The sequence below is a fragment of the Anopheles arabiensis genome, chromosome 3, assembly GCF_016920715.1.
Source record: "Anopheles arabiensis isolate DONGOLA chromosome 3, AaraD3, whole genome shotgun sequence".
Taxonomy (NCBI): Eukaryota; Metazoa; Arthropoda; class Insecta; order Diptera; family Culicidae; genus Anopheles; species Anopheles arabiensis.
The window spans coordinates 1633188-1652262 of record NC_053518.1 but is presented as its reverse complement, the minus strand read 5'-3'; the positions used below and the strand labels follow the sequence as shown (position 1 = coordinate 1652262).

The 19075-nt window shown below is 47.0% G+C and overlaps 1 long non-coding RNA gene across 2 annotated transcripts in view; it reads right to left on the bottom strand.

Annotated features, from left to right (window-relative positions):
• LOC120901531 overlaps positions 1 to 18478 on the bottom strand; it is a 139123-nt gene extending 120645 nt beyond the window's left edge. The window contains exons 1-2 of one of the 2 annotated variants that reach the window (XR_005739301.1): positions 17772 to 18478; positions 15994 to 16035 (exon numbers count right to left, since the gene is read on the bottom strand). This is a non-coding gene — a long non-coding RNA (uncharacterized LOC120901531). The remainder of the gene's footprint in view (positions 1 to 15993; positions 16036 to 17771) is intronic. The other variant, XR_005739300.1, reaches the window with a different exon arrangement.
• Positions 18479 to 19075: the final 597 nt, after the last annotated feature.

The following is a 19075-nucleotide window of genomic DNA, read 5'->3' as shown; positions in this document are numbered from 1 at the left end:
ATTTCTGTGCCGGTGGTAACGGGGACGGCATCTTTAAGGCAGGAAAATCCACCCCCAGCCACCCTTTTTCTGCGACGTGCGTGAGTGCGTGAAGCACGGGAAGAAATATGTTTATTTTTAAGAGAGCGAGTGAGAGAGAGAACTGCGGACGGACAACGCGCGAACGCCACCGAGCGCGCTTAAGCGAAAGATTATTTGTTTGTGATTTATAGACATCGACTGAATCGTCGTTCCGTTTTCCGAGGGATGCTTCTTCGTGTTTTTTTTTTGTGTTTGCTGCCGAGGAGTGATTTTCTCGAAATTGATTTATTTGGAAAGATCACAAGCGGGCGATCGCACGGGTGATGGGAACGAGCGAGTCGTGTCACTTTCCTGGGAAAACGGGAAAACCCTAGACAACATTCCCGACGCGTTTTACCTTCTAAAGTGGGTTTGCTACCGCCGCAAATATTCAAATAAACAGTTTTATTTCCTACCCCTGATAGTGCTCTATGGCCACGGCCGGGACCGGCGACACATCTGGACCGGCACTCGATCGACTGGCTGCGGCGGCGGCGGCTCTCGTTTGAAGGTTTAAGACGTTTATTTTTGTAATTCCTTCGAATCCATCTTATTCCGGTTTTGTTAGGGGCTGGGGGGGTTTGAAGCGGTTGCCCAACTCATAACAAAAGAATGTTGTAATCCGGCGTAAGGAGTTCAAATCAAAATAAAACACGTTTTATCATCTCGCAGCCATGAACCCTCCACACTCCAGTTGTATTCCAGTTAATTGTAAGCCGTTTCCAAAGGTGCGAAATTGAATATCATCTCAAACGCATATGCAATAAGATGAGCCCTCTGCCGATCCTTTCCCGAAAACTCCACCAAGATGCGTTACGGGTTAGTGCAGAAAATTCGATCGTGTTAAATTTCACGTCCAATGATTAATGGGACCAACCTTGACTTCTCGATCTTGTCTCGCCTTCCGCCCCAGAACAGCTCCGTTTTCTCCAACGCTTGATTGACCATCTTCAGCCAGGTGGAACGAGCTTGCGAAGGAGTTTCAGAGATGCTTCAGAGAAAATAATAATGATCCCAGTTATTTCCAACAGCCTTCAGCCCTTCCCTTCCCTCTCTTATCACGCCTTCAGCATCAAAACAATCCCAAAAACTAACGAGAAATTCCAAACCCATCCACGGGAGACGGGGCTGCGGCACACCGGCACACCAACAAAAGCGACGGACCCAGAAGAATCGGAAATTTGATTAGCCCTCGTAACTAATCAATGTCAGAATCGATTTTGATTAATTACTGTCAAAGCCCACAGGTGAGCTGGAGCAAATTAAACCCCGAGCTGGCCCACCAAACCGAGGGAGGGCAGAGCAGAAGTTCACCCCGCAACAACAACAACCAAAAAAAACTCTTCAACTTATTGGCCGCTTTTTTTATCACTAGTTTGGGCCTTCTTTCCGTCGCAGGAAGCAAAACGATCACTCACTTACTCACGGGATGTAGGTAAAGCTGAAGGTCCAAGCTCCAAGGCGGTGGGGCTTCTCGGGCTGCCTTTCCCGCAACGCCTTCTCCATTTCCGCTCTCGGGTGATCCAAGAAAGTCTCTCCATCGGGGGGCGATATCTTAACCGGATCAAATTAAGTGTTCCTCCAAAAATCTCTTACCAACCAGGGCAGCAGCATGGAAATTCGAACCGGTTTATGGGGTTCCAATGTTACTTCTGGCCCCCACTTTCGGGACAGCAACACACATCAGCCGGCAATGATTGGCAGCTGCTAGTTGCGCCGGCAGCGTGTCAAAAAATCAAACGCTTCCCTTCTTTCTGACAGCGCAGAACTTTCGGTTTGAACGGGTTAGTTCTTTATTCCACAGCAACAGCAGTAAGGTAAGTATCTCATAAAACTGGCGAAAAAAACAACGGCTTCTTTCTTTAAACACAGCAACGATCTTTATCTCCAAATTACCGCTGCATTCCTGTGAAGGGCGGGCAAATAAAAACCGCCTGAAAGTGTGACAAAGTGTTAGTATGGCGTATGATTAATTTCCGACCCGCTTCAAGGTGGGCTGGGACCGGCTGAACTAACCTCACAGTGACATTTCAAACGTACGGTTCGGGGCTTTGGTTTTACGATTTGCGCAAGAAGTGGCTTGGCAAAGGGCACGAGTGCATAAAACCATTCTTCATGCAACAGTTTAAAGCAGTTATATTTTTACGACCACCAACCAAGCGCTAGTCATGAAGTGGCACGACCTTCGTTGGATTTCCAAAGACTCTAGCGTGTAATAAGCCTATTCCCTACTACTCGGCAGATGTTAACTAGTATTCAAAACAAACAGAAATTAAAAAACAAACCAGATCACTGCCCAAGAAGTGTGTCCACCCATGAATATGACTCAACTTTCCGGTGGTCGAGCATTAATTGTCCGCCGAGGTAGCTATTCAAATGAGTTTTAAGATACTTCCCAAGCTCCGAAAAAACCCCACCATTTTGTCATCTATTTTTTATTGTTCTGTAGGTGTAATGCTAACTAGTTTTGGAGGTAATTACTTCATCACAAACCTCTTCCAGCTGGGCAAGAAGAAAGCAGACGCGAAACGGAATGTGGTGCTGTTAGTTTTAGTGGCATAAAGTGGGCATCGGTTCCAATTATTCCCTTTACATTTTACTGTCTGTTCACATTCATATCATCGAACCGAAATCATTGTTGAGTGAAAGCAAAACATCGCAAAAAGGCGGCCGGCGCCGACGTAAAAAAAACGCTTACCTTTTTGCAACAATCGGGCACCAAACGGGCTAATTAAGCGTTTCGCAATGGAGCAAACGGCTGCCCGAAAGCAACCGAAGAAGAAAAACTTTATCCAAAAACAGACACAGATATTAATTAACTTAATTACGTTTTTATCAAGTACGGGGTAACAAAAACAGCAACAGCAACCGCAGCATTGCGCGTTGCAGTTTTCTGCTTGCCCTCAGCCAATCCTTGCACTCTTCGGAACGTTGCTGCATCCCACAACCTGCTTGCTCCAACGGCTGTATGTGGTCCACTGTTGCAAGAGAAATAAGCTCATTCACCGTGGAAGATCGATTGTCCGCTCGAGCTCCCCTGCCGTCCCGAGTAGATTGTTTAGAAGGGAAGAATATTTATATTCAAAATATGCAAAAAAACAACCCCTCACACATACAACGACAAGAACCACCGTCTTCGCGCGCTGGCTTAGGGTGCGACGAAACGTACAAAGCCAAACTGGCCAAACGACGGCCTTCCCAAGTGAAGATTTTTATCGACGAATTGAAAAATGGTACTCCTTTTCCGGCCAAATCGCCCCCTTGAGGTGATCGTACTCGGGGAACTGAAGTAGCCCTGGGAGGAACTACGGGTGGAAACTCATTACTGCGTTAAGCGTTGGTCTTGCCGACAGTTTCCTCGTTAACTGGCTGCACTCGGGCTCGTTCTCTCGATGGTTTGTAGTTGCGATTTTTCCTATCGTAATTAAATTTGCCCTCCCCTTTGTGCCACCTAATTATGTTCGGTCTTTGTTGTCTGGTGGTGCTGCTGCTGTCCCGAAAAGCGAGACGGAAGGAAGCTACTTCTTGTACCGGTCCCGTGTGTTTCTCTTTCAATGCATAATCAAATAAACGATAGCATCGCTTTGTCAGCACCAAACACACACACACACGCGATCTTTTCTACACACACACAAGAGAAGCGAGTTTAACGAAATGTATTCTGTTTCTGTCGGGAAAATTATATCAACAATATCCAACAACTATCATCAAATCAGATTCACTCACTCTCAAGCAACAACAAAAAACAACGGGAAAATAATACCGGACACGAAACGGTTTGGAACTAATTTAAATGCGAACGCAGGGACGCGCATCTTCAAGTATCTTTCCGTGCGGCACACGATCGCGCCGCAAACAAATCAATGTTTATTCATAAACCATCAATCACAGACGGGCTACTACAGCGGAAATGAAGAATTGGTGAGGTTTTCGTCAAACCAAAAAAAAAAAACAAAGGCAACAGGCCAGTTATAATCGCCAATGCGCTTCGTCTCATTAAGTGTTGGACAGGCGAGGAAAATGATGCACCATCAGCATTACCACTTCTGATCGCTCGCTCACGTTCCCATTCCAGGTGAGTGCCGTTTTAAATTGCATACAAAATAGTGGAAAAATGGGAACAGTTGGAAATATGATTGCGTTTTTTAATGCTGCCTAACGAATGTGATGGTTGTGCTTCCTGAAAATGGAACTAAACTTACACGAAAATCGCGAGGAAACGCTTTATGAACTCTATTTAACCTAAAAATGTTGATAGATCTTCCCATATCCCATTTTCGTTGCATTACTTTCTCTCAAATGGAAATCTAATTTTAATCTAATCGTCTCACAAAAAAGCGTTCAAATTGACTGCATGTTTGATCTCACTCACGTTTGACAACAAACAACCAATTCATTAACGCGATAGGTACGTGCCACAGTGTTAATCCTAGCTCAAACGGTCTTAGCCAACCGAAAAGAAAGGTTACCAGAACTTCATTTAACCATTCCATCCGTTCACGAAACATCTAATCCCGTGCGTACAGAAAACCAATCTTATCAATTATGCGTTCGTCTATGGTATGTGTGGGAACATTACACCGGTATGCCGGGCCCCTCCAATGGTACCGATTAGAAACCGTTTTCCCATTTTTGGTTCTTTCCGATTCTCACTCTCTTTGTTCCCTTGCTCCGTGTGCTTTACCAAGCATTTTCCCCCACACCCCGGGATAGGGTGCATTTGTCACGCTTCATGGATTAATCATACATGCAATTAACTAATTATGGACAACAAATCTCGCCGCTCGCTGTGCGTCACTTCGATGGCAAGCTTCTGTCATCCGGTCGAGATCTGCAAGTGACGCGGGCAACGGGGTGGGAACAGCAAAAGGTACAACAATCGGTGGTCGAACCGTCCTAAATGGGAGGGATTTCAAAACGTCGGTCCAATGTCAGCGCGTCTCAAGCGTGGTTGGTCCTTTCGGGATGAGTTTTAACAGTGATCAACGAAAAAAAGTCCAAGTTGTATTTCACTAAGCGATATGTTTTAATTCCAATTTGTTTTTATTTAACTACTTTATGAAAAGTGTCAACATCATCCAAAGAGAATAGTGAAATTAACTAATTTCGGACGATAGGTATCACTCAATTTTGAAACCGTCTGTTGCATTGCCCACCGTGTTCGGTAAAGAGCATCCAATTTTTCACCCAGCTCAGTAAGGTAAATCACCCTTGACGTCACCTAAGGCAAAGGTACGTTCCGTGCCGACGCAGATGCGCAACGAAGGGGACTAGGGACTGGCGACATCAAACCCTGGCCATGGGTTGTGCGGCGAGCTGTTCGAGCAGCTCAAAACAGCTGCTTCTCATTTTTCAACCCCCGGTGCCTGTGTGCGGGCTCTATCAACTCGTGTCCCATCAAAAATGGTCCCTTTCGGAGGTATTGGATTGAAGCAACAGCACATACAGAGGAACAGAAAAACTGCAACCAAACTCTGACCATCTCATGTGAGTCACTTTCCTCATCCCAAAATCAATGTTCAGCAAGAACGCCCAGACCAACGAGGGGAAACGGAACATAGAACGCTCCCTTTCCCGTCCGTTGTAACGGTGTTTACGGTGCTGGGACGCGCTGACATTCCGAAGCAAAACCCTGACCTCCAAGGTGGGAGCTGCGATGTATCAACACTTTCTTTGCAGAACGGGTTAACTGCGGTGTGGCCTGCTTCATATAGGAGAGTTGATGAACCCCGGTTCGCACCCGCCCCGAATCGGTAAGGACACACATGTGTGAACACCGGAGTGGAACGAAATTGTGCCGGACAACATATTGGCGAACATGCACCCGAAAACATCCGGACCAAATGTCCACCGGCGTCCACGGTGTGGATGGTTGCAAAGTAAATTAAGAAAAGTTTGAGCTTGTTTTTAAATTGATTTCGGTTCGCCAACAGTGAGGGTTGACGACTTCAAAGGAAGGGCGTTTTCGCAGCAGGAATTGACAGTTTAAACGAGTGCCATCAACAGCAACAGCCAAAGATCGGTTTTTGAGCACAAGAGAATGAATCAGAATTTTAAAAAAATACAACCAGAATCACCGAAAACAATAAAAAATAATCTCTGTGCCATTAGGGAAAATTCAAAGAACAAAACCAAAAGTCATTCCGAGTAATTGGCACAAAAAAAATCGCAACAACATCAAACATTTGCATGAACGATTCACTTTGTGCTTTGTCTTGCCCAAAACCCTATTGAACTCTGCAACTCTCCAACACCTCTGCATCGATTTCAGATGCTCCCGAAACAGCGCTTATCATTATCAAAACAACATGCAAATAATGCTCCATTATCAAATGATCGTGAGTCGCAGTTTCAGGCATTTGATAGCTTACGGAATGGTCTTTTTTTTCGGGTGGTGGACAGACCAACCCAAACCCAAGTTAATTAACACAGAAAGTGGTATCAACGCTGTTTGCTTCCTCTAATCGGTTTCTCCGCGTGAATGGTTTCTGGGTCAACAATGATGGACAGCAATGATGCATCGTCGGTCAAATGAAGGAGCATTTCTTGCACTTACGAATCAATTTTTGTGCTTCACGCTCATTAAACGATCGATTGCAGCATTCAAAAACCCCCTGGAATCGGAAGGGAACTAAGCCAAACAACTTGTTTCAATCACTTTTGTTCCTTTGCCGAAGCAATCTTTTCGAATGGTCGTCCTTCGCTGTAGAAGTGTAACGGCCGCCGCTCGCAGCGACTTGCTCCAAATCTCTATCTCGCAACGACGAAAGGCCATTTTCATCCTTTTTTCCCACACACTCCATCCCGAGGACATCGATGGAAACGAAACGGATCGAACAAAGCTCGTCCCGGAACCATGGCTGAGAACGTAGCAGGGACAGCGAACGGGAGAAGAGAAAAATAACATGATACTAATTAATTATCCTCTATAAAACATAAATTTAATTAATCTACTAAATACCTTCCCTCTTCGCACCTTCGTTCGTTCGGTCCTTTCTGCTGTTGCTGCTGCTGCGGATCCTTTCTTTCTTTTCGCACGCTGTTCTCGCTCATGCCGCTCTAGTTGTCTTCTGTTCCGTCGGGCAAGATAACACTCAACCTTCCCTCCCCCCGGTTACTGGAGCGAATGGGGTTGTGAAATCCAGACACGCCAAAACCTGAGACCTTGCTTGCTCGGTCGGCTGCTAGGTCGGTCAATTCGCGAGTGCTACCGGTTTTAAGTGTCCGTCCAACCCGGCTCGAAACCCATCCTTCATTCCGCCTACCCAAACGAGCCCGATGGTTCGAGATGGATCCATTTTCTCCAGCGCTAAAGTAACAAAGTGCCTGCTAGCGAACCAACCATGCCGCCCAGAGAGAAGGAAGTGGACTTTTATCGTTAGCACACCGTCCGGTCCTCACGGTCCGATACCCTTTGCGCCGCTTGCGCCTTGCAAATCGGTCGCTTGAATCCTTCACCACCCTAAAGCACCGGCGAACGCGACTCACCTCCACGCTTCGAGGAAGAAAAATTAAATCTTCTCCTTAAGGTGACGACGATCGCTAGGCTTGAGAGAGCGAGAAAAGAGAGAGCGAATGCTGCTGCGGAAAATTTATGAAGCGTGCCGCGTTGTTAAAAAGGACGCAGTGAAGAAAAGCCTTCGTCGCCGGCGCTTCACTGCGGATGCAAATTGAAAGCTACAGCCTCGATGCGCCTTGCCCTGGAAACGGTCTACGGGGGAAGTATTGCAGATAGAAAGACGAAAAAAAACACGACACTCCAGCAAACCGGCGTATTAATTACAGACCCCTGAACCAGGTTGACGCCTATCAGCAACTGAAACGGAGAAACGATGCCAAGACAGCTCCACTACCTAGCCTCTCAAACAACTGGGCAGGTTGCAGGTTCTAATTAATAAAACTGTTTCTCTATTTTATAGTCGCGTGCCGTAAATTAATGAATGACGAAAACTGGATTAAGCTACCTTTTTATTGCTAAAACTTGTCACAGGAAACATAAACCTAGCAGTGCGAATGCATATTTAAGCTTAATGAAGTGTTCGCAACCCTGCTCGGGCGGCATTTTAGATGTGACTCGTACGTTTGAGTTTTAATGTGCAATATTAAGGCAAAAGATCAATAAGCAATGTCGCAGAAACGAAACCTTTTAAAAGTGTATTTATACACATTTTTAATGCGTTTCTATTTCCTCAACGTCTGTAAAATGGTGTGCAAAACACCCATCTACCCGCACCCCATGCAAAACATGCTACGATTAATGCCGGAAAGTGGCTTAGTGTTTAAATTAATCATTCCATGTTAACTTCCAGCTAACCTCTCCCACAGGCTCGCCAGCATTTTGCTTAACCGTACTTGTTTGATATCTTTTTAATTAGAATTAATTCACCCTAACTTGCACCCTATCCTTTGGTGGGATTGTGATGCAGCAACGATTGCGAGAGAGTGAGTGAGAGAGAGTAAGAAAGAAAAGCACAAAAACGCCCGAGAAACGCAACCCACCCTCGACGTCAAGGGCAAAGCAATTCTTCTTCCGCTTCTCAACCCGACCCAAAGGCATGCAACAACAACAACAACAACAACGGCAAAAAACGCTCAGAACAGAACGCGTTCACCCCCTCAAATACACACACAGACACAGGCCGCGTTGGGAATGATTAATGGATCAACGCTGTTTGATTAGCTTATCTTTGGCCTAGGAGGCGTCTTGCACAGGGCCCCACCGTACGCGGCACAGTATGGACCTTTCGATTGTGTTCTTTCTGTCTCGCTACCTTTTTTTCTACTCTCGTTTTGATTAATTTGGGTAGATTTTTTTCACTTCTTACTTTTTAAACACTTCTAGATGGGTGTATTTTTTATACAATACCTTTATGTTTTTTTTATGTGTATTAAGAGAGTTTCTATTCTCTTCTTATTGCATTTCCATCGTCCTATTCGCGTAAGGCTTCATTAGAACCCAGTCTTTAGCCCGACCGTACGATCCGTCATTAATTGTTAGGTCAAGGGTGAAATTTGAACGGTTGCGCGAGGGTGCGCTTGGGGTCGAATTTTCAAGCCATGCTTCGGTGAAAAGCTGCTGCCCCGAAAGAAAGTAGCAAAAAACTCCTATCGATGCACATTTACATCTACGATTCGATTAACGGATGCAATATTTAAATTAAATTTTCCCTTCAAGCGAACGAGTAATGCACACTAATGGACGCATCTTCAGGGAGTGGCACAACAAAACGACAGCTTAACTTCTAAAGCTCTTTAACGTTAAACAGTTTGCACTTTCGCGACGCAGTGTAGAGTGTCGTCGCCTACTATCAAAGAACAACGGCACAACTCCCAAACAAAACGACACTTCGCCACATCCCGCGCGCACACGTTACGCCAACGGAAATGGAAACCATTCGGGCTGCTGGCGGCGGTGTTCCGTGGCCCATGCGACGTGTTGACTGAGGATATTTGTACGTAATTTATTATAACTCTTATCAAAATTAATTAAACTAATTTATCGCTGGAAATTAATTTTTCTCCCCCGTCTCGCCCTGTGGCACATTCCACACCGTGGTGTGGCTTTGGGCCATGCGGAAAGGGATACAAGGATACGATGTGCCAAGAGAAAGTTTGGTCAGATTTGGAGTGCCAAAACCCGGCGGTGGGAGAAGGTGCAAATGGGGCAATCATTTCCGTATTTATTTACTCAACGTGCGGGAAAGCATTAAAGCGTTCGTCGCCGTTCTGTCACCGTGCGTGGGGTGTGGTTGGGTGCTGCGAAAAAACAGATTAAGCAGCCTAAACATAGCGATGATGAATAATTGGAAGACAAAAATAGCCATCAATCTGGCTGGCGACATGGGCTGGTGGGGGGCTGAGAGTGTAATTATTTTATTTTAATTGTTTGTTTTTGATGTTGCAGCTTGTAAGCGCCATCATTCATCACTCATTCCTTTTTATTGAGGACGTGATTCGATCGCGAGTTGAAGGATGGTGAAATCGCTTCGAACACCCGGTAACATGACCTCGAAACGGAACTAAACAGAATCAGTTTTGGAGTCTTGTTTAAGCTCAAAGCGGCGCTTATCTTCCTTCAAGGGCGACGGATTACGATAAGATTCGATATCTTGCTGTTGGCTGACTGTAGCAACTGAGTGTTATTCTGTTCGAAACTAGCACAACAGCCAAGATCGCCGTCAATAATATCATACGCTTATAAATAAATTAGCATTTCTTTCTATCGAACAACCCCATTCATTACTTCCATTCATGCTTTACACAAATAGCAACAAATCAAACGATGAAGCCACTAATTGATTATAACGCAGCCAAGCCTCCCGAGCTCAATCCCGAGCTCCCCCGGCACTGGGCGGCACATAAAACCTTCAATTGGTTGTTTGTTAGTCCACTGATTGCTTTCGTTGTTTGCTCTAGTGTTTGCTGAATTGATCGAATGAATAGAAGTAGAAAAAAAACGTACAGCGGAAGAAGAAATCTAACACACACACACAAACCTACCGCCACACAAACAATGCACCGGCCAGGTGAGGGTGCCGATCATCCCACGCTCCCCCCCACAGCTCCAAACCCAAAAGGCAAATGCGGAAGTTCAATCGCACCCCGGTTCGTCGCGACGCGTGAAGGCACGTCGCACAAACACAGCGCACTGTGATGAGCAATAATTATCGTAATTATAGTGTTTAGCCGGACGGTTGCTTTGCGTACACAATTAACAGATGTTTGTCTATTTGCTCGAGCTCGTGGCTAGAACTTGCCTGGGGCGGGGAGGAGTGTGGAGGGAGGGGAAGATACCAGACACTGGAAACACGCAACCGGAGCACGGAAACGGCTGCCCTGTGCTGTGTCGGTTTCGAGCTCTCAAACAGCGAACCACCCCGGGCCGACGGCTGGCCTATCCCTATGGTGGATCACGCGCTACCCACCGTTGTGCCCTAATGTGCCTGGTCAATAATTCACCCAGCAGGGTAACAGCGACCGGGATGGTTTGGTTGTCCCCGGGAGATTTACATTCGGCGACGTTCGGTGTAGGGTTTTGTTGGAAAGTAGTACAGGTTTCGACTATAAAAATCACAGCCAAACCACGGGAATCGATTTAGTCAGAGGATCTGCGAATCTGATACCAAGCGAAAGTGATGACAACACATCAGCATGTGTCGTCAAAATGATAAAAAATGTTCAATTTCAATTCGATCCCCATCAAACAAATGTTGCTAAGCGAATATGCAATATTCATTATAATTCCAACTTTCATACACCTTTTTCCACCCAACATTTCCAAAAGCCAGTGTTTCTCTCCCCAAAAGCCCATTTCCCAACACCTGGCCCTATCTACTCCACATTCGAAATGATTTATTCGGCAGCCAACCGGAACTTCCGGACTCATGATACGCATGATTGATTGTTGCCAATTGTTCTTCCAACCAGGAGGACCAGCGGTACTTTCGGGAGCGGCCAGCAGAGAGTTTCATCCGCGATCATCACGTGAAACCTACACTCCAGCACACAATTGACTCCGACAAAACGCCGGTGCGCCGGAAAGTGCTCGTTTTCAAGCCGATACATAATTTATGGACAAATTGTTCTGCTGTCCCGCTTCTATTTCTACCCCCAAGAGTACTGCAGTGACAGCAACAGCAGGTCGCTACACTTGGCACAGTGCCCTTTTGGTGTGTGGCTTTTGCAAAGATTACTATCGCCGAACCAACCACCACCACCGGGTGTCAGTGCAGAGTGTAGATTGGATCTGTGTATTATTTTTGGGAAGTGTGTCCTCCTCGGCTGCAGCTCAAAACGCTGATTACACGCATTCGTGACTGTGGTAACAGTTCCGGAACGATCTGCCAGACCGATGGGACGGAGATTAGCCGTGACAAAGAAGAACACCGGGCAAAACAAATGTCAAACGTGCAAAGTCAAGGTAGCGGTTTGGTACATTTGAAGAACAAAACCTCATAAAACATCCACCTATTTATCGTTTCAAGATGCACCAGAACGCGTTAAGGAAAGGAAAGACATTAATAATTCAACACAGCTGATTCACAGTTGCAGCGAAATTTACGGTTCTACAATCACTTGACCCGCTGGTGCTGGTGGACAAGTCAGTATGTCACGCTAACCAAAACACCCATCGCGCACAATTTCCATTATCGTAAATATAGTTTTCCACCATCAAACACACACACACGGATACGAGTCATCCGCACCCAGCTGGAACTGGTTCGGAATGATTTGTGACGAGAGACGGCAACAAGAAGGCGCGAGGTTTGCCGTTCGTTCTTTCTTCGGAGAGCACGGCGGTGGGTGGACAGATTCGAACGATGGTCCGACACCAACCCCAACGTACGATATCCACACGTTAAGACGTTGATTAACTAGCGTCCCACCAAAGTCGAGCGGTGCGGCAGAGTCGAGGCCGGAGCGGCAACATCCCTCCCCCTTGTGCCCCATCTTCTTCCCCTTTTCGGTGATCTTGTGAGATAAAAATATGACTTCATCGCAAACGGAACTGACCAGCATCACACCACCGCCCTCTACCTGCGACATCCACACACAGACGACGACGACGACGACAAGCCGACCAAGTTGAACCAATTTACCGAGCACTATATTTAGGATGAAAAATGGCGATTTCCTTCAAAAATCGCAACCGGCTTGGGGGTGTGGACGCGACGTCGACCATACCCAGGGGGTGAAGGGAACACGCCAGCGAAAGAGAACCACAACCCCGTGTTTCTATAAATAAGGCGAAACCGTCCTGGCCAACACCGACCCGACCGACTCTCGCGCGCGCGCTCGCCGCCACATCAGCGAGGAACCGCGCACAACGGCGACAAGGGAAGGAAATCGGGTTATTATTTGCGCTTATTATTGGGGCGGACAGCTGGGCGGCTGCGAACACGCGCGCGTGTGTGTAGATGCATCTCTGGTGTGTGCTGCCCGACAAGATTTATTATTGTCCAGCCCCAGAACGGGGGGAAACCGGGCCCTGTCCGTCCGGGTGAGCAATGGGCATCGATGCGTGATGATGGATTTTTGTTTACCTCCTTCCTCATTCTGCTGGAAGAGGAAGGTTGGGAGGGATGTAAATACTTTGCAAACCCCTTTTGGAACTGTTGATGACGCTTTACGGACGCTTTCCACTCGGCGAAAGACCCCAAAACGATGATTAGATCAGTGCAAGATGCGCCAGCTTTAGTGACGACACTGACTGCGGTCGTAAAGGGCTCCGATTGGCCCCGATTTCATAACGCGGAATGGAAGTCATAATCGTAAAAATAGACCATTTCTTCTTCACCGCCCGCGAACGGGGAGGTTTGGCACCTCTAACAACAGCAACAGCAACAACAACAACAACCCCCAAGACAATCATCACCATCGACGTGGTTGTGTCGCCTTTGTCGGCATCTCGTTTGCTGGGCGTTTGCTGTGTGGCTGCGTGTGTTGGAGCTGCAACACATCTGGAGTGCAGATTGGAGAGCCGTTTGCTGCACCCGATGCTTTACGGTCTTTTTTTTGTGTTGTATTGGACCAGCAAAAACACTTTCAAGTCTTAAAAACGAGCAGTTTTAATCTTTGCTGCAAGGAAACCGAACAACCGAATAGTCTGTGATTGTGTAAGCAAAACTCAAAACCTCCCAACTGTTCAGCAGCCGTTCGACGACAGAACACACCACCGAATGCATGCTGTGCAGAAATATCAATTTCGCTAATTTAGTTTTGCTTTTCTGCACTCTTTGGCGACACGAGAGACAAACGGAAAGCAAGTAACGCCATTGGAAACCATTATTACGTACGTTTCGTGTTGTTGAGCACAGCAAACACGATCGTGCGCGGTGTACTAAGTGCTGCCTCGCATTTCCTCAAAGCATGATACCTCGAACCTCTGTACTGTGCGAAAGAAAAAGTGTGAAAATCGACAACGATCGGTACTGGGAAAATCGGTACCCTCGCCTCACAAACCAGCGCCCGGGAAAAGGACACACAATTTCGGTTAAAGTTTTTTGTTGTAGTTTCTTGCTTGTGCATCGTTCTAGTAGCCACGATGCTCGGTTCTCGACGTACACGAACGCGTCCAATCTTCATCCACTGATGCCGGGCGGGGAGGACTGCGCGATAAACCACTTAAACTTCAATTTTGCCTTTGGCGCGTCCAGCTCGCACTCTCGAACGCGACAACTTTCTTCGCTGCATTGTCGAGATAATCAGATCAGTGCCGCAAACTGCCATCAATTGTTTCTCAATTTTCGCGCGCCCTGCCCTTGTCCCCTTTCTTTGCCGCGTGATTCCAGTCTAGTGTTGCACGTTTTGTGCTCCGGCTGGAGTGGTTTAGTTTTTCCTTTTCCTCAAAGGGTAGCAACGGCAGGACAGGCACTGTGTTGGTGGTTTCACGTTCGCCTTTCGCTGGCGGAAAAAGCCATCATTCATTCGATCATTCAATAACGATAGAGTTTGGTGTTTGGTGTGCTTTTTTGGTCCAATATCCTTTGATTTTTCAATCCAGTTGTATGTAGTTTGGCACATTTGAGGAAGTTAGAACGCGTTGTGAGCTTAAAATGCTAACTTTAGCAGGTCACAAGGTACATCTTATGGAAATATCTCATCATTCTCCAATCGAACACACACAAACAGAGGCATTAGAAGGAAATGTGGTTCGTAAAAAAAACTGTCCCCAATGTTGGGCAAGGGAAACCTCGAAGAAAGCTACTCCTACAAAAACCTTGCCCCACAAACTAAGGAACGTCTCCTCCCTGTTGCGTGTATTTTTGGGGTCGATTTACCCTCCCGAAACAGGGGGTGACCATTTCTCGTCTCACGCCCGTCTCCATTCTTTTGCTTTTCATTTCCATTCAGTACACACGTTTTGCGTGACGTTCCCCATTGCATTCGGCAGAATCGTAAGAACGACAACGAAGCTGAAACCAACAAAAAACACGCACACACACACACACACACACACACACACACACACACACACACACACACACACACACACACACACACACACACACACACACACACACACACACACACACACACACACACACACACACACACACACACACACACACACACACACACACACACACGCAGTTTGCAGACATAAACGCGCCGCGCAAACGTTCGTGGACGGCCGCGATCAGAATCGTTCAAAGCGGGCGGTGGTGGCTAGTGGTGGCACGCACGCCATGGTCCGGCGTCTTGCGGTGCCGGTCACATGGTTGACATGGTCTGAAGGTAAGGAGGGTGCACAGACCAAACCTCCCAAAAATCCCCCTCCCCCCTCCCCTCCCCCCCGAAACGATCAGTCTGCGGCTACGGGGAATCGGAATCGAAGACGTGACGGGCATGGCGCACAGCGCAGGAATGCGTCGGTGTTTACCGACCCCTCGAACCCATTGCCCCCTCACCCTGTGACACTCGATACTCTCCGGGCCGCGGCCGGACGGACGTCTTTGTGGTGTACTTTTTTCTTCCTTCTTCTTGGTATGTTGTGTGTGTTTTGTGTCTCTTCTTCGAGTTCTTCAGCTTCTGCCTGCGGTATGGATGCCGGCGTGGCATGTCATCGTGCGTCCCGCAGAAGCTAGAGAGTTGCTGTGTATGTGTGTGTGTGCGTGTGTTTGGAGGTATAATTATGAGGTGGAATGCTGCTGCAGCGGGGTGAGGAAGGTCACAAAAAATACGCGCCATGACCGGAACAGTCAAACCAAGGGGCCTCCAGGTCAACAGCACCAACGTGTCCGTCTGATCACAGTTGGACATTTTCTCAGTATCCCAGTATAAGCAATGGCAACAGTTGTAGTGTTATAGTACAAGATAAGCAAGAGATAAGAGATTCCAACATCATTCTCCAAGAACCAAACATTAAAAACGGTTATAATCGCAAAAAAGACAAATCTCTCTCTCGAATATGTTCCACTAGGATTACCTTACCTTAAAAATGCCTCTCTCACTTGGACAACCGCCAGCCAAGATCTGTAAAAGTTGAAAAATAAAAAAAGTTTATCATCCAGTCATTACCAATATCGTACAAATATATAGCCACTATAAAATTGTATTAAAATCACACATCTCCGGCACAGTGGTAGACGAATTAATAGAACAAATATAACAAACCAGTAAAGAACGGCCAAGAGAAAAAAAGAACGAACAATAAAACCGAAATCAAATAAAAAGAAGAAGGCAAAACAACCCCGTGAACTGATGATAAGAGCAATAAAAACAAGCGGGCAAAAAGAGCTTAGAAGAATTTCAAACGACAGCAGCAACAACAGCACACAGCGAAAAAGAAAACAACAAAACCCCCCGAAAGAGATGATCATGATCAGGGAACCATCGTCGTTATGGGCAGGGAAAGGTGGGAGAAGACCGGCAAGACCGCCGAAAATAAAACACAAGCAGCAAAAAAACACACGGCATCATCAACAACAACAACAACAACAACAACGTGAGGGTAAGAACAACAACAAAAACAACAATCACACGCGGCACGACACATACGAAGAGCGATACCAAAACAAAAGGAAAGGAAACGACCAAAGCGGACCTTTCGATCGGACGACGCAGCGAGAACGCTCGAGCCACAAAGCAAAAGGTGAGACAGGCAGGGACAGGGCCAAAAAAGAAAAACAGGGCCAAAGAGGAGGAAAAATAGCAGCAGCAGCAGCAGCAGCGGGACAGGCAGTCACAGAACTTCTTTGCGTGCTGAGCTGTTTAAGACAGTTTTTTTCTCTCTTCTCTTCTCTTCTCTCGGTTTTATGCTGTTCCCTGTGTTACGATCTCGCTTTCGCACATTTCGTTCCTAACATCTTTCTCTGTTTTCCCTTTCCTTTCTTTCCCTTTTCGTTTGTTGAGTTCTCGGTCGGTTTCTACTGCTTCCTTTCCTTTCCCTACTCCTCGCCTTTGATAAACGGCAACGGATGCGATTGATGCGGACGGACGGGACCGAAAAAAGGGATAGCGGGAGAAGGTGTGCAACGGGGGCATGGTACCAGCGGTGCAGATTCTTTTGTGTGGTTTTTCTACTTCTTCGGTCGTTCGGTGCGTTCTTGTATGTGTCTTTTTTCTTTCTTTTTTTTGCTGACTACACCGCCAAGGAACGGATGATGCCGCCGACCAAGAGAGTCGCGCGCGTACTGAGCCTCAACCACCCCCGGTCTCTTCCATAAACGAGCTGCCTGTGCGTGTGTGTGTGTGTCAAATGCCAGCATTGCATTGGAGCGGATGGTACGAACAAGGAGAGGCTGACAGCCGCGCGAGCCGCCCGAGGTTAGGTGGGAAAGGTGGCCAGCAGCAGCAGCAGCAGCTACAACCACTACGGGAGATGGCAATGGGTCAGCCTAAAGCGGAGGAATCGATGATGGATGAGGTGAAGAATAAATGGGACAAAGGCATCTGAGGGGGGAGGGGTATGCGGGAGAAGCTCTCCGGACCATGTGTGGAGGATGTGTGGCATAGAACCACCGACAGGACGCTTGAAAGACGAGATCAAACCACGGAACTTGCTATTATTCGGAGTTGTGAGTAGGAGAAGATGTCAAATCGAAGTTGAAGCTTACGGCAGTGTGAAGGGAGAGAGGAACAGACGTTGTGAGTTCTTTGAATGAACTCCGAAACTCGACCGCCACGAACTATACTAGACATCCGCGGACACTATTGCACCACTAACAAACATTGAAGAATGCAGGCTACATCTACTAAACATTGTTTACCTGTCAATTATCTGCTTTTACACGGAGATCCACTTTCACTAGAGATTCAATGCTACGGTTTGATAATACTAAAACACTTAGATTAATACACATCAACTCTATTACACAGAGCCAACTATTGGACACAAATTTTCGATGTAGAACACTCACTCACTTCATAAACTTCACTTGTATGTTTGTCTTGAAATTCTGATTTCATTTGCATTGGGTTCTTTCAAACCATGACCTTCAAGGTATCAGCTGTGCATTCACGATGCAGTTTTAGTGCAGTTGACGAACTATTTCCTCTACTTCATTACCAATTGTGAGGTTTTCACAAACTTGAGTTCTAGTTTTGTAAAACATCAACAATTTGATTTCAAGTTTCAAGTTAGTTAGCTTCACTTGGACATTAATTCACAAGATCAACGCGACTGACTCGTTCGCCGACTGTTTGCGACCGTCCGTTCTACCCATGCGGGTTGCAGCGAAAGCGACTACTAAACTATTTCCAGACTACCGGTTTGGAGCATCCGGCCGTTTTTCGCAGACACGGTGGACTGTTTCGTACGCGGCTCCAACGACCAACCGACCTACGCCGTTCGTCCGTTCAGTATGTGTGTGTTCGCGAAAACCTGCTCCTCTTCGCAATCGCGGATGACGTCGGGTCTACCCGGTGGTGCAGTTGATGTCGCCGTTCGTTCGGGTAGGTCCCGTTTTTTCCCCAGGCCCGGCACTTTGGCCGTGACGTGTCTGTGTGGGTTGCCCCGATAGTGAATTGATTGTACGCTGTGCATCTCTCCGCGGCCCCTTGTTGTGTATGGGTGTGTGAGTTATTTAATTCGGGCTCATCCCAATTGCATCTTCCGTTAGAGGGATCTTCTCCCTAAGGTTGGGGCAGCAACAAAAAGTTCCGATGTCGGTGGAGTCGTAACGTCTTGCTCGCGAACTGCACATTGGGAAAAACCATGTGCTCCATCTCGTTGAGTGACTCGCTCGTGGTTGAACAATGAGTTGAGCGAAGATGCTTCATCTCACCGGCGTGAGCGGAAGAGAATGAGAGATGAATGTAGTGAGAACGGAGAGTTTTATTCCGCGAGAGAGAAAAAGAGCGAGCAACAAACGTAAGAGAGTGAGTTCCGTTGCGAATGAAACGAGAGCGACTCTCACGGAGCTGCAGCTGCAGGTGAGATGCATTCGGGGTGAGCTACAGCTCACTACACGGGCAGCATCATCTGTTTCTGGTATGCCGGCTCGCTTTTCTTCTCCATCCGCCGGCGGAAAGTTGGAAAATCCCGAACCACACGACACGAAGCAGGACTACG